Source organism: Oratosquilla oratoria, unplaced genomic scaffold, assembly GCF_046742065.1.
Source record: "Oratosquilla oratoria isolate Oo_2021 unplaced genomic scaffold, ASM4674206v1 SCAFFOLD215, whole genome shotgun sequence".
Taxonomy (NCBI): Eukaryota; Metazoa; Arthropoda; class Malacostraca; order Stomatopoda; family Squillidae; genus Oratosquilla; species Oratosquilla oratoria.
The window spans coordinates 26506-41850 of NW_027467567.1; positions in this window are offsets into that span (position 1 = coordinate 26506).

Here is a 15345-nt window from a genome sequence, read left to right on the forward strand (position 1 = left end):
ACATATTCTTAGTTGTGATGATGGAAGCAGTAGAGGTATGATTACTTATGTTAAGTCTGGACTTCCAGTTACCTTGGTGGAGAAAGGAGTCAATGGGGGAATAGAATATATCACTGTGTGTCTACATTTATCAAATAACTATATATATATCACTAATATGTATGTTCATTCTGGTGCCCTGTACATTGATAATTTACCTCCGCACATATTAGAAGAAAGTACAATTCTTTTGGGTGATCTTAATGCTAGACATGTAGACCTAGGTAGTTTTAAGACTTCTAATACTAATGGTGTAAGGTGGGTAACCTTTCTTAAAGCTAATAATAATGTACAAATTACTGGTGCCAAAGTCCCTACACATGTTCAGGAAGACTAGATTATGTTGCTTTATTTAATATGCCATTTTGTACGTGTGAAACTAATGTTGTACCATCTCTTCTCAGTGACCACTTTGCCCTTAAGACATATATCACCCTCTCCACAACCAACATAGTACACAGAAAAAGGTTAAGCATCCCCTCAAGTAAATTTCCTGGGCTCCTGATCAATGTTAAGAAATGGTACAGTAATAACAATATTATTTTACAAGATGCCAATGATATTTATCAGGGATTACTTAAAGTAATTAATGAACATGTAGACAACAACAAGACTAGGCAGAAGCACACTCATAATCAAAAGAGATCATATGCACATGACCCTGTTATATTAAATTGTCAGGATACAATGGCAGCCTTACAGAGTAGATGGCAAGCACAGCCAAATGATCATGATGTCAAGAGAGCTATGGGAACAGTTGCTAAACATTTGTCTGAGCTAAAGAGAGACATGAGGAAGAAGTATTAGGATGAGTTTCTAAATAAAATTCGTAACACCAAATCAATACAGGAAGTTTGGTATCACGTTAATAAGGTCAAAGGTAAGAAAACTTCAGTAACCAGTGACTCAAATCCTGCAAAAAAGGTCAAAGAACTCATTAAACAATGGAGTCCTGCTTCTGCTTTGTCTGGTCTGCCTGTTGGACATCAAATTGCTCTGGCAGAGAATAGGTTACGAAGGTTACAATTAGTAAATCATAATGTTAAGTTGGATGATGACACTTGTGTACCTATATCAATAGATGAACTATTATATGCTGTCAAAAGTGGTAAATTAACAGCCCCTGGTGAGGATGGACTTACATATAATATTATAAATGCACTACTGAATATTGACGGGAAAAATCCCATACTAGATATGTTTAATGTGTCTTACAGAAATAGTACGTTACCCCCAGCATGGAAATCAGCCATAATTATACCTGTACCTAAGAGTGATGGGAAATTTCGACCAATCTCACTTACCAGCTGCTTGTGCAAAATGATGGAAAGAATTGTCTTACGTAGGTTAATCTATAAAGTGGGTGATAAAATGTCTGAAAACTTATATGGTTTCATGAAGGGACGTGCTACTAGCGACTGCTTTGTTCATTGCTTAGCTAATACCAGTGCTTCTTGTCAAGTATATGTAGATTTGAAAGGTGCCTTTGATAGATCTAATAAAGAAGTTATACTAGAGGAACTTGTATTGAAGGGAGTCAAAGGAAAGTTATTAGGATGGATACAAGACTATTTGTATAATAGAAAAGGTAAGGTTTGGTTACAGGGAACACTATCAGATGAAGAAACATTCGAGTTAGGTACCCCCCAAGGTGGAGTTCCAAGTCCTATGCTATACAATATACTAATGGATAAAATTGCTAGATATGAATTTACACAGGGTACCAAAGTCATCATTTATGCTGATGACATACTTATTCAATGTGATACACCTAAAACACTTAGCAAGGCTGTGAATGAACTTGAACAACTATGTACATACATGGGGCTTGTCATAAATGAAAACAAAACTAAATTTCAAGCTAAACAGAAAAAGTGTAGGAAACCTACTGTAAATGGTGTAAAAATTGAGCGTGTCCTTAACTACAAATATTTGGGTGTACAATTAGGTTATAGAAATGCTAATTATTGTATTGAATATGTTAAAAATATGTGTGTATCTAGGCTAGCCCCTCTCAGTCTTAGCAAAGAGAGGGTCAGGTGTTGGTGTACCTATACTTCACATGTTTTATATATATATAATACGTTCCCTCATAGATTATGCTTCACTTGTGTTGGTGCAATACAATACACAACAACTTAAATGCTTAGAAGTCGTACAAAATAAGGCAATGAGAATTATTTTAGGGTGTGCTACAACAACTAAGATAGAGGTATTAAGAAGAGAGTTAAGATTACCCAGTATTATTTTAAGAATAGAAGAAATAACGAGTCGAACTGTATGTCGTATAGTGTGTAATGGTACAAACTCTCTCCAAAGAGATATATTAGCATTATATAATGATAATCATGTAACTAACAACCCATATCTTCGCAAAATATGTAAGGTTCTAAGAAAGTTTGATATACCACCTGGAATCCATACAATGTAAAAATTGACATTGAAAAGCTAAGTAAACCTAAGGAACAATGGTATAAATACGAATTAAAAGCACATTTTCTTGACAAATAGTCACAATACCCATGGAAACAGGTGGTACATGTGTACTGTGATGGGTCAGTTGAGGGTACCAAGACAGGATGTGGGGTGTTTATAAGGGAATATTCTTCCTCTGAAGAATTTCAAGATTATGAAATTTCAAAAAGACTACCAAATAATTTGTCATCAACCAGAACTGAACTATATGCTATCTTAGAAGTCTTACATATTATTACGAGTATGGGTAAAAATGTATACTTTTTTGTCGATAGTCGGAGTGCATTATATGAACTTGTATCTTCCTCTCCAGCTGATTGTGATGTTGTTAACAAATGTTTAAATATTATATATAACCTGGAGAGAAACAATACACATATTTATTTGGAATGGGTACCATCCCATATAGGATTGTATTATAATGAAAAAGCAGATAGTCTTGCACGAAATGCAATTAGAGATGTTAACAATATTCCTGGTAATGAATACACATATAAACATGTAAGGTCAATAATAAGATCAAATGTTATTGCTAACATGGATATAGACCTAGATAAATGTTGCGAGATGGGTAGTGTAAGTAGCAAGCATTATAAGGCAGTATTAAATAATACAGAGGAATATCCATATAGTAGACATAGTTCCCAAATGGATTTAGTCACTATGAGACTCAGACTGGGATATAAATATTACTGGGAGGTGTACAGGGAAGCTGAACCTGAGCCCTGTACTTTATGCGCAAGGCCGAGAGGACATTCACTACAACATTATATACAGTATTGCCCAATAATCGATGAATTTAGACCACAGGGACAATGGAACCTCATTGAGCTCATATGCTATTACATAAATAATGATATCTTAACTAAAATTGTAAAAAAAAAAAAACATCCAATGTTTGCTTTCAGATGTTAAATACAACACTGATATTGTAATATAAACATTTTTGATAAAACTGTAATAAACAAATTAAATATAAAATGTATAGGGGTTAGTTGGCAAGACCCAACTCTCTCCTTTGTTGTACATCAACAATACACTTATTTAATTTAATTGAATTGAAAAAACTCATTTGTGGGAACTGGCATAGAACACAGTGGCAACACTGTTGTAGACCGTTAGTCAACGCAACTACAGCAGTGTAAGAGGACATGTAAAGCTGGTGCTGGACTTGTTATACAACCATAATACGAGCAGGAATACAGTTTGTAAATAGTTTAGATTTTCAATAAATTGTGTACCTCCGGTTGCTCAGTAGTGATGATATATACATATAAATTTCTTTTCGGATTCTGTTCCAAGAATACACGAGGTGGCTTGGTCCAGGCAAAAGCATGAATAATGAATTGTGAAATTCAACTTTGTATTGAACTCTTAAGATTTATAGAAATAGCAGTTAAAACAAAATTGCGATTACAACAGACTAAACGTACGATTTGTGTTCGATAAATAGGTGACTATATCGTCATAGTAATAGTAAAGAAATCAAGTTCTTTGCAATGCTATCAACGACAGATCTTCAAGCAATAATCTACCGTAATATCACGTATCTCCTTGGGAAACTGGATCGGAAAGGTATGTACAGTTATTAACATTGTTGAAATGTTCAGTTCAAATTGCACGCTGTGTGTATTGCCAAGATAGGTTCACGGTCCCAGCCACTTCCTGAAGGACAATGTTTCAAAGCCATTGCTGCGGTGATGTATAAACTTTATTTTCTGTTGAACATGTACCAAGGGCCCGACTTGAGGCAGAGGATCGCGATTGAAATAATCTGGAGTCGACCGGAAAATTCTAATGTGGTAAAATTCCAGAAGCACGCAAGCACATTGAAACATGCGTGTCCAAAAGCTCCAAAACTGACTTTACTTACCCTAACAATTTGGTAGAAAAGTATCATTTAAATGCAATAGAGAAGCGCTTGCGTGTTACTTGAGCAACCACGTTTATTTCAATGCAGTACCGAGAGAATTGTGGTTAACTTGTTGGTATAGTGCTATGGAAATTTGTCCAAGCTGGAATGCAAGCCATTTCGTAAGTAACGAAGTCGCGCCGGACGAATGGTACGCCATGTTTATGATAGATGTCGACGTCGAAGAAATGAAAGGATAAATGATGAGATGCATTAAAAGGTTATCCTGTATTAATAGATGGAAGTCAATGACATGGGCGACTATAATAGGCTTAAAGCCAAAAGTGCCACTCAATGGGAGGGACAGCAAAACGGTGGTCTTGTGTGTAGGGGACTTGAACTTGTGTTTAATAACTTTTCCTTTTTCCAGTCGAGGGGGGGGGGCATGCGACTAAATCGCTAGCGAAGGCCAGAAGAAAAACTAAAGTTTAGTGGACGAATAGATGTGTTGTCCCCATTTACTCCGGCCGCAGAAACGAGAGTTGGGGTCTGTACATTAGGCCACGTGGACGTGACCTTTCTTAAAGGTTTGAAATAGCGTTGACCTTAACTTCACTTTAGAATACAGAACGTGCGTTACGAGAATAATGGCTACAACTCTACTTGCGGCCAATCACTAGCGTTTCCTTGTGCGCACGCGCGCTTATTAATGAGAGATGTGCTCATACGTGATTGAATGTTAAAGAAATTAACACTTTCATTAGTTAAGATTAAATCTTAAAACTGAAATTATGCATAGTGGTCTGCCTGGTAATATAACTACTGATAACTCGCATGCACACTATTTTCAGACTCCCCCAGTAGAGTTAATAAACGAGAATAAATAAAAGGTGTGTGTGTGTGGGGGGGGGCTACATTAAGTGTCCCTGTGTAGACACCCGTTGCCAGCCATGTGGGACTTTGCTCCACGGGGTACCCAGGGGATACAACTATCATCACTTGAAATGAGCGACAAACGAGACTTGAAATAAAGTAGATCCCACTTCAAACTACAAACGTGGAATTAATGTTAGAGATTCCACTACTTTAAACGTGACCTAAAACTGACATTTGTACGTGCGTGTGTTTGGGGGGGGGGGGGCGGTGCTTATGCTCTTGCGTGAAACCGGCGCGTAAAGCGTGATGATCGCATGTAATTGGTACCTTTGGGGTCTGTGTAATCGTGTTCGCCCTTTACCATGGCACCTCAAGTTGAAAACGATTTGAACTTTAGTGTAACGGAAGAGCACCATTACCACTTGACGCCGGAACACTTCTGTTGGGGGTAGCACTTCCTTTCGTCAGACAGGAGGCACTGGCTGGGTATAGGAGGGCTCTGGAAGATGCCTCCAAGTCAGCTTGGAGTCCGTTTTGAAGTCGTCCTGAAGCCTGGATGAAGTGCTCAACTCCAAATAAAATTGTGGTGGTTTGAAATTTCTGGCTTAGGTGTTGGTCATATTTTAATTTTATTCATTTTAGTAAATAAGGGCGCCCCTCCCTTTGCTCTCGCCCTCCCCTCCACTCCCCTTCCTCTCGCCCTCCTATCCCCTCCACTTCCTCACGCCCTTCCCTCCCCTTCCTCTCGCCCTCCCCTCCCCTTCCTCTCGCCCTCCCCTCCCCTTCCTCTCGCCCTCCCCTCCCCTCCCCTTCCTCTCCCCTCCCCTCCCCTTCCTCTCGCCCTCCCCTCCCCTTCCTCTCCTCTCGCCCTCCCCTCCCCTCCCCTTCCTCTCGCCCTCCCCTCCCCTTCCTCTCGCCCTCCCCTCCCCTTCCTCTCGCCCTCCCCTTCCTCTCACCCTCCCCTTCCTCTCACCCTCCCCTTCCTCTCACCCTCCCCTTCCTCTCACCCTCCTCTCCTCTCGCCCTCCCCTTCCTCTCGCCCTCCCCTTCCTCTCGCCCTCCCCTCCCCTCTCCTTCCTCTCGCCCTCCCCATCCTCTCGCCCTCCCCTTCCTCTCGCCCTCCCCTCCCCTTCCTCTCGCCCTCCCTTTCCCCTCCCTCTCGCCCTCCCTTTCCCCTCCCTCTCGCCCTCCCTTTCCCCTCCCTCTCGCCCTCCCTTTCCCCTCCCCTCCTCTCGCCCTCCCCTTCCCCTCCCCTCCTCTCGCCCTCCCCTCCTCTCGCCCTCCCCTTCATCTCGCTCTCCCCCCACCTTGCTCTCGCCCTCCCTTTCCCCTCCCATTACCCTCTCCTCACCTTGCTCTCGCCCTCCCTTTCCCCTCCCCTTCCATCCTCTTCCATCCCCTTGCTCTCGCCCTCCCCTTCCCCTTCCCCTTCCCTTCCCCTTCCCTTCCCCTTCCCTTCCCCTCTACTCACCTTGCTCTCGCCCTCCCCTCCCCTTCCTCTTGCTCTCGCCCTCCCCCTCCCCCATGCTCTCGCCCTCCCCTCCCCCTTGCTCTCGCCCTCCCCTCCCCCTTCCTCTCCCCCTCCCCTCCCCTCCCCCTTCCTCTCCCCTTCATCTCGCCCTCCCCTCCCCCTTCCTCTCGCCCTCCCCTCCCCCTTCCTCTCGCCCTCCCCCTTGCTCTCGCCCTCCCCTCCCCCTTCCTCTCGCCCTCCCCTCCTCCCCCTTCCTCTCGCCCTCCCCTCCCCCTTGCTCTCGCCCTCCCCTCCTCCCCCTTGCTCTCGCCCTCCCCTCCTCCCCCTTGCTCTCGCCCTCCCCTCCTCCCCCTTGCTCTCCCCCTCCCCTCCTCCCCCTTGCTCTCACCCTCCCCTCCTCCCCCTTGCTCTCGCCCTCCCCTCCTCCCCCTTGCTCTCGCCCTCCCCTCCTCCCCCTTGCTCTCGCCCTTCCCTCCTCCCCCTTGCTCTCGCCCTTCCCTCCTCCCCCTTGCTCTCGCCCTTCCCTCCTCCCCCTTGCTCTTGCTCTCGCCCTCCCCTCCTCCCCCTTGCTCTCGCCCTCCCCTCCTCCCCCTTGCTCTCCCCCTTCCTCTCGCCCTCCCCTCCTCCCCCTTGCTCTCGCCCTCCCCTCCTCCCCCTTGCTCTCGCCCTCCCCTCCTCCCCCTTGCTCTCGCCCTCCCCTCCTCCCCCTTGCTCTCGCCCTCCCCTCCCCTCCCCCTTGCTCTCGCCCTCCCCTCCCCTCCCCCTTGCTCTCGCCCTCCCCTCCCCTCCCCTTGCTCTCGCCCTCCCCTCCCCTCCCCCTTGCTCTCGCCCTCCTCTCCCCTCCCCCTTGCTCTCGCCCTCCTCTCCCCTCCCCCTTGCTCTCGCCCTCCTCTCCCCTCCCCCTTGCTCTCGCCCTCCTTTCCCCTCCCCCTTGCTCTCGCCCTCCTCTCCCCTCCCTCTTGCTCTCGCCCTCCTCTTCCCTCCCCCTTGCTCTCCCCCTCCTCTCCTCTCCCCTCCCCCTTGCTCTCGCCCTCCCCTCCCCTCCCCCTTCCTCTCGCCCTCCCCTCCCCTCCCCCTTCCTCTCCCCTCCCCTCCCCTCCCCCTTCCTCTCGCCCTCCCCTCCCCTCCCCCTTCCTCTCGCCCTCCCCTCCCCTCCCCCTTCCTCTCGCCCTCCCCTCCCCTCACCCTTCCTCTCGCCCTCCCCTCCCCCTTCCTCTCGCCCTCCCCTCCCCCTTCCTCTCGCCCTCCCCTCCCCCTTCCTCTCGCCCTCCCCTCCCCTTTCCTCTTGCCCTCCCCTCCCCTCCCCCTTGCTCTCGCCCTCCCCTCCCCTTCCTCTTGCCCTCCCCTCCCCTCCCCCTTGCTCTCGCCCTCCCCTCCCCTCCCCTCCCCCTTGCTCTCGCCCTCCCCTCCCCTCCCCCTTGCTCTCGCCCTCCCCTCCCCCTTGCTCTCGCCCTCCCCTCCCCTCCCCCTTGCTCTCGCCCTCCCCTCCCCCTTGCTCTCGCCCTCCCCTCACCTCCCCCTTGCTCTTGCCCTCCCCTCACCTCCCCCTTGCTCTCGCCCTCCCCTCACCTCCCCCTTGCTCCCGCCCTCCCCTCACCTCCCCCTTGCTCCCGCCCTCCCCTCCCCCCTGCTCTCGCCGTCCCCCTCCCTCCCCTCCCCTTACTCTCGCCGTCCCCCTCCCTCCCCTCCCCCCTCCCCTCCCCTCCCCTTACTCTCGCCGTCCCCCTCCCTCCCCTTACTCTCGCTGTCCCCCTCCCTCCCCTCCCCTTACTCTCGCCGTCCCCCTCCCCTCCCCCTTGCTCTCGCCCTCCCCTCCCCTCCCCCTTGCTCTCGCCCTCCCCTCCCCTCCCCCTTGCTCTCGCCCTCCCCTCCCCTCCCCCTTGCTCTCGCCCTCCTCTCCCCTCCCCCTTGCTCTCGCCCTCCTCTCCCCTCCCCCTTGCTCTCGCCCTCCTCTCCCCTCCCCCTTGCTCTCGCCCTCCTTTCCCCTCCCCCTTGCTCTCGCCCTCCTCTCCCCTCCCTCTTGCTCTCGCCCTCCTCTCCCCTCCCCCTTGCTCTCCCCCTCCTCTCCCCTCCCCCTCCTCTCCCCTCCCCCTCCTCTCCTCTCCCCTCCCCCTTGCTCTCGCCCTCCCCTCCCCTCCCCCTTCCTCTCGCCCTCCCCTCCCCTCCCCCTTCCTCTCCCCTCCCCTCCCCCTTCCTCTCGCCCTCCCCTCCCCTCCCCCTTCCTCTCGCCCTCCCCTCCCCTCCCCCTTCCTCTCGCCCTCCCCTCCCCTCCCCCTTCCTCTCGCCCTCCCCTCCCCTCCCCCTTCCTCTCGCCCTCCCCTCCCCTCCCCTTCCTCTCGCCCTCCCCTCCCCTCCCCCTCCTCCCCCTTCCTCTCGCCCTCCCCTCCCCCTTCCTCTCGCCCTCCCCTCCCCCTTCCTCTCGCCCTCCCCTCCCCTCCCCTTGCTCTCGCCCTCCCCTCCCCTCCCCCTTGCTCTCGCCCTCCCCTCCCCCTTCCTCTCGCCCTCCCCTCCCCTCCCCCTTGCTCTCGCCCTCCCCTCCCCTCCCCCTTGCTCTCGCCCTCCCCTCCCCTCCCCCTTGCTCTCGCCCTCCCCTCCCCCTTGCTCTCGCCCTCCCCTCCCCTCCCCCTTGCTCTCGCCCTCCCCTCCCCTCCCCCTTGCTCTCGCCCTCCCCTCCCCTCCCCCTTGCTCTCGCCCTCCCCTCCCCTCCCCTCCCCCTTGCTCTCGCCCTCCCCTCCCCCTTGCTCTCGCCCTCCCCTCACCTCCCCCTTGCTCTCGCCCTCCCCTCACCTCCCCCTTGCTCTCGCCCTCCCCTCACCTCCCCCTTGCTCTCGCCCTCCCCTCACCCCCTTGCTCTCGCCCTCCCCTCCCCCTTGCTCTCGCCCTCCCCTCACCCCCTTGCTCTCGCCCTCCCCTCACCCCCTTGCTCTCGCCCTCCCCTCACCTCCCCCTTGCTCCCGCCCTCCCCTCCCCCTGCTCTCGCCGTCCCCCTCCCTCCCCTCCCCTTACTCTCGCCGTCCCCCTCCCTCCCCTCCCCCCCTCCCCTCCCCTCCCCTTACTCTCGCCGTCCCCCTCCCTCCCCTTACTCTCGCCGTCCCCCTCCCTCCCCTCCCCTTACTCTCGCCGTCCCCCTCCCTCCCCTCCCCTTGCTCTCGCCGTCCCCCTCCCTCCCCTCCCCTTGCTCTCGCCGTCCCCCTCCCTCCCCTCCCCTTGCTCTCGCCGTCCCCCTCCCTCCTCTCCCCTCCCCTCCCTTCCCCCTTGCTCTCGCCCTCCCCTCCCCCCTGCTCGCGCCCTCCCCTCCCCCCTGCTCGCGCCCTCCCCTGCTCTCGCCCTCCCCTCCCCTCCCCCCTGCTCTCGCCCTCCCCTCCCCTCCCCTCCCCCTGCTCTCGCCCTCCCCTCCCCTCCCCCTGCTCTCGCCCTCCCCTCCCCTCCCCCTGCTCTCGCCCTCCCCTCCCCTCCCCCTGCTCTCGCCCTCCCCTCCCCTCCCCCTGCTCTCGCCCTCCCCTCCCCATCCCTCTGCTCTCGCCCTCCCCTCCCCTCCCCCCTGCTCGCGCCCTCCCCTCCCCTCCCCCCTGCTCGCGCCCTCCCCTCCCCTCCCCCCTGCTCGCGCCCTCCCCTCCCCCCTGCTCGCGCCCTCCCCTTCCCCTCGCCCTCACCTCCCTCCCCCTTCTTGCCCTCCCCTCCCCCTTGCTCTCGCCCTCCCCTCCCCTCCCCCTTGCTCTCGCCCTCCCCTCCCCCTTCCACTCGCTCTCCCTTCCCCCTTCCTCTCCCCTCCCCCTTCCTCTCCCCTCCCCCTCCCCTCCCCTCCTTCCTCTCGCCCTCCCCTCCCCTTCCTCTCGCCCTCCCCTCCCCTTCCTCTCGCCCTCCCCTCCCCTTCCTCTCGCCCTCCCCTCCCCTCCCCTTCCTCCTGCCCTCCCCTCCCCTTCCCTTCCTCCTGCCCTCCCCTCCCCTTGCTCTCGCCCTCCCCTGCTCCTGCGCTCGCCCTCCCCTGCCCTTCCTCTCGCCCTCCCCTCCCTTGCCCCTGCTCTCGCCCTCCCCTCCCTTGCCCTTGCTCTCGCCCTCCCCTCCCTTGCCCTTGCTCTCGCCCTCCCCTCCCTTGCCCTTGCTCTCGCCCTCCCCTCCCCTCCCCCTGCTCTCGCCCTCCCCTTCCTCGCGCCCTCCCCTCCCCCTTCCTCTCGCCCTCCCCTCCCCCTTCCTCTCGCCCTCACCTCCTCCTTCCTCTCGCCCTCACCTCCTCCTTCCTCTCGCCCTCACCTCCTCCTTCCTCTCGCCCTCCCCTCCCCCTTCCTCTCGCCCTCCCCTCCCCCTTCCTCTCGCCCTCCCCTCCCCCTTCCTCTCGCCCTCCCCTCCCCTTCCTCTCGCCCTCCCTCCCCCTTCCTCTCGCCCTCCCCTCCCCCTTCCTCTCGCCCTCCCCTCCCCCTTCCTCTCGCCCTCCCCTCCCCCTTCCTCTCGCCCTCCCCTCCCCCTTCCTCTCGCCCTCCCCTCCTTCCTCTCGCCCTCCCCTCCCCCTTCCTCTCGCCCTCCCCTCCCCCTTCCTCTCACCCTCCCCTCCTTCCTCTCGCCCTCCCCTCCTTCCTCTCGCCCTCCCCTCCTTCCTCTCGCCCTCCCCTCCCCCTTCCTCTCGCCCTCCCCTCCCCCTTCCTCTCGCCCTCCCCTCCCCCTTCCTCTCGCCCTCCCCTCCCCCTTCCTCTCGCCCTACCCTCCCCTCCCCCTTCCTCTCGCCCTCCCCTCCCCTCCCCCTTCCTTTCGCCCTCCACCTCCCCTCCCCCTTCCTTTCGCCCTCCACCTCCCCTCCCCCTTCCTCTCGCCCTCCACCTCCCCTCCCCCTTCCTCTCGCCCTCCACATCCCCTCCCCCTTCCTCTCGCCCTCCACATCCCCTCCCCCTTCCTCTCGCCCTCCACCTCCCCTTCCCCTTCCTCACGCCCTCCCCTCCCCTTCCTCTCGCCCTCCCCTCCCTTTCCTCTCGCCCTCCCCCTCGCCCTCCCCTCCCTTTCCTCTCGCCCTCCCCTCCCCCATCCTCTCGCCCTCCCCTCCCTTCCTCTCCCCTCCCTTCCCCTCCCCTTCCTCTCCCCTCCCTTCCCCTCCCCTTCCTCTCGCCCTCCCCTCCCCCTTCCTCTCGCCTTCCCCTCCCCCTTCCTCTCGCCTTCCCCTCCCCCTTCCTCTCGCCTTCCTCTCGCCCTCCCCTCCCCCTCCCCTCCCCCTTTCTCTCACCCTTCCTTCCCCCTTCCTCTCGCCCTCCCTTCCCCCTTCCTCTCGCCCTCCCTTCAACCTTCCTCTCGCCCTCCCTTCAACCTTCCTCTCGCCCTCCCCTCCCCCTTCCTCTCGCCCTCCCCTCCCCCTTCCTCTCGCCCTCCCCTCCCCCTTCCTCTCGCCCTCCCCTCCCCCTTCCTCTCGCCCTCCCCTCCCCTTCCTCTCGCCCTCCCCTCCCCTTCCTCTCGCCCTCCCCCTTCCTCTCGCCCTCCCCCTTCCTCTCGCCCTCCCCTCCCCTCCCCCTTCCTCTCGCCCTCCCCTCCCCTCCCCGTTCCTCTCGTTCTCTCCTCCCCCTTCCTGTCGCCCTCCCTCCCCTCCCCCTTCCTCTCACCCTCCGTTCCCTTCCTCTCCCCCTTCCTCTCGCCCTCCCCTCCCCCTTCCTCTCGCCCTCCTCTCGCCCTGCCCTCCCCTCCCCCTTCCTCTCGCCCTCCCCCCTTCCTCTCGCCCTCCCCCCCTTCCTCTCGCCCTCCCCCCCTTCCTCTCGCCCTCCCCCCCTTCCTCTCGCCCTCCCCTCCCCCTTCCTCTCGCCCTCCCCTCCCCCTTCCTCTCGCCCTCCCCTCCCCTTCCTCTCGCCCTCCCCTCCCCTTCCTCTCGCCCTCCCCTCCCCTTCCTCTCGCCCTCCCCTCCCCTTCCTCTCGCCCTCCCCTCCCCTTCCTCTCGCCCTCCCCCCCTTCCTCTCGCCCTCCCCTCCCCCCCTTCCTCTCGCCCTCCCCTCCCCCCCTTCCTCTCGCCCTCCCCTCCCCTCCCTCCCTTCCTCTCGCCCTCCCCTCCCCCTTCCTCTCGCCCTCCCCTCCCCTCCCCCTTCCTCTCGCCCTCCCCTCCCCTCCCCTACCCTTCCTCTCGCCCTCCCCTCCCCTTGCCTACCCTTTCTCTCGCCCTCCCCTCCCCTGCCCTTGCTCTCGCCCTCCCCTCCCCTTGCCTACCCTTTCTCTCGCCCTCCCCTGCCCTTGCTCTTGCCCTGCCCTGCCCTTGCTCTCGTCCTCCCCTCCCCTGCCCTTGCTCTCGCCCTCCCCTCCCCTGCCCTTGCTCTCGCCCTCCCCTCCCCTGCCCTTGCTCTCGCCCTCCCCTCCCCTTGCCTGCCCTTGCTCTCGCCCTCCCTTCCCCTCCCCTCCCTTGCCCCTGCTCTCGCCCTCCCCTCCCCTCCCCTGCCCTTGCTCTCGCCCTCCCCTCCCCTGCCCTTGCTCTCGCCCTCCCCTCCCCTGCCCTTGCTCTCGCCCTCCCCTCCCCTGCCCTTGCTCTCGCCCTCCCCTCCCCTCCCCTTGCTCTCGCCCTCCCCTCCCCTCCCCTGCCCTTGCTCTCGCCCTCCCCTCCCCTGCCCTTGCTCTCGCCCTCCCCTCCCCTGCCCTTGCTCTCGCCCTCCCCTCCCCTGCCCTTGCTCTCGCCCTCCCCTCCCCTCCCCTGCCCTTGCTCTCGCCCTCCCCTCCCCTGCCCTTGCTCTCGCCCTCCCCTCCCCTTGCTCTCGCCCTCCCCTCCCCTCCCCTGCCCTTGCTCTCGCCCTCCCCTCCCCTCCCCTGCCCTTGCTCTCGCCCTCCCCTCCCCTCCCCTCCCCTGCCCTTGCTCTCGCCCTCCCCTCCCCTGCCCTTGCTCTCCCCCTCCCCTCCCCTGCCCTTGCTCTTGCCCTCCCCTCCCCTGCTCTTGCTCTTGCCCTCCCCTCCCCTCCCCTGCTTTTGCCCTCCCCTCCCCTCCCCTCCCCTTGCTCTCGCGCTCCCCTTCCCTTGCTCTCGCCCTCCTCTCCCCTCCCATCCCTTTGCTCTCGCCCTCCCCTCCCATCCCCTTGCTCTCGCGCTCCCCTCCCCTCCCATCCCCTTGCTCTCGCGCTCCCCTCCCCTCCCATCCCCTTGCTCTCGCCCTCCCCTCCCCTCCCATCCCCTTGCTCTCGCCCTCCCCTCCCCTCCCCTCCCCTTGCTCTCGCCCTCCCCTCCCCTCCCCTTGCTCTCGCCCTCCCCTCCCCTCCCCTCCCCTTGCTCTCGCCCTCCCCTCCCCTCCCATCCCCTTGCTCTCGCCCTCCCCTCCCCTCCCCTTGCTCGCGCCCTCCCCTCTCCTCCCCTTGCTCGCGCCCTCCCCTTGTTCTCGCCCTCCCCTCCCCTCTCATCCCCTTGCTCTCGCCCTCCCCTCCCCTCCCATCCCCTTGCTCTCGCCCTCCCCTCCCCTTGCTCTCGCCCTCCCCTCCCCTTGCTCTCGCCCTCCCCTCCCCTTGCTCTCGCCCTCCCCTCCCCTTCCATCCCCTTGCTCTCGCCCTCCCCTCCCCTCCCCTTGCTCTCGCCCTCCCCTCTCCTCCCCTTGCTCTCGCCCTCCCCTCTCCTCCCCTCCCCTCCCCTTGCTCTCGCCCTCCCCTCCCCTCCCCTTGCTCTCGCCCTCCCCTCCCCTTGCTCTCGCCCTCACTCCCCTCCCCCTCCCCCTTGCTCTCGCCCTCCTCTCCCCTCCCCGTCTCCCCTCCCCTCCCCTTGCTCTCGCCCTCCCCTCCCCTGCCCTTGCTCTCTCCCTCCCCTCCCCTCCCCCTGCTCGCGCCCTCCCCTCCCCTCCCCCTGCTCGCGCCCTCCCCTCCTCTCCCCTTGCTCGCGCCCTCCCCTCCTCTCCCCTTGCTCGCGCCCTCCCCTCCTCTCCCCTTGCTCGCGCCCTCCCCTCCTCTCCCCTTGCTCTCGCCCTCCCCTCCTCTCCCCTTGCTCTCGCCCTCACCTCCTCTCCTCTCCCCTTGCTCTCGCCCTCACCTCCTCTCCTCTCCCCTTGCTCTCGCCCTCACCTCCCCTCCTCTCCCCTTGCTCTCGCCCTCCCCTCCCCTCCTCTCCCCTTGCTCTCGCCCTCCCCTCCCCTCCCTTTCCTGTCGCCCTCCCCTCCCCTCCCCTTGCTGTCGCCCTCCCCTCCCCTCCCCTCACTCTCGCCCTGCCCTGCCCTCCCCTCCCTTTGCTCTCGCCCTGCCCTGCGCTCCCCTCCCTTTGCTCTCGCCCTGCCCTCCCCTCCCCTCCCCTTGCTCTCGCCCTGCCCTCCCCTCCCCTTGCTCTCGCCCTGCCCTCCCCTCCCCTTGCTCTCGCCCTCCCCTCCCCTCCCCGTGCTCTCGCCCTCCCCTCCCCTCCCCGTGCTCTCGCCCTCCCCTCCCCTCCCCGTGCTCTCGCCCTCCCCTCCCCTCCCCGTGCTCTCGCCCTCCCCTCCCCTCCCCTTGCTCTCCCTCTCCCCTCCCCTTCCCTCCCCTCCCCTCCCCTCCCCTTGCTCGCGCCCTCCCCTCCCCTCTCCTTGCGCCGCCCTCCCCTTCCCTCCCCTCCCCTTGCTCTTGCCCTCCCTTTCCCTCCCCTCCCCTCCCCTTGCTCTCGACCTCCCTTCCCCTCCCCTCCCCTCCCCTTGCTCTCGACCTCCCTTCCCCTCCCCTTGCTCTCCCCTCCCCTCCCCTCC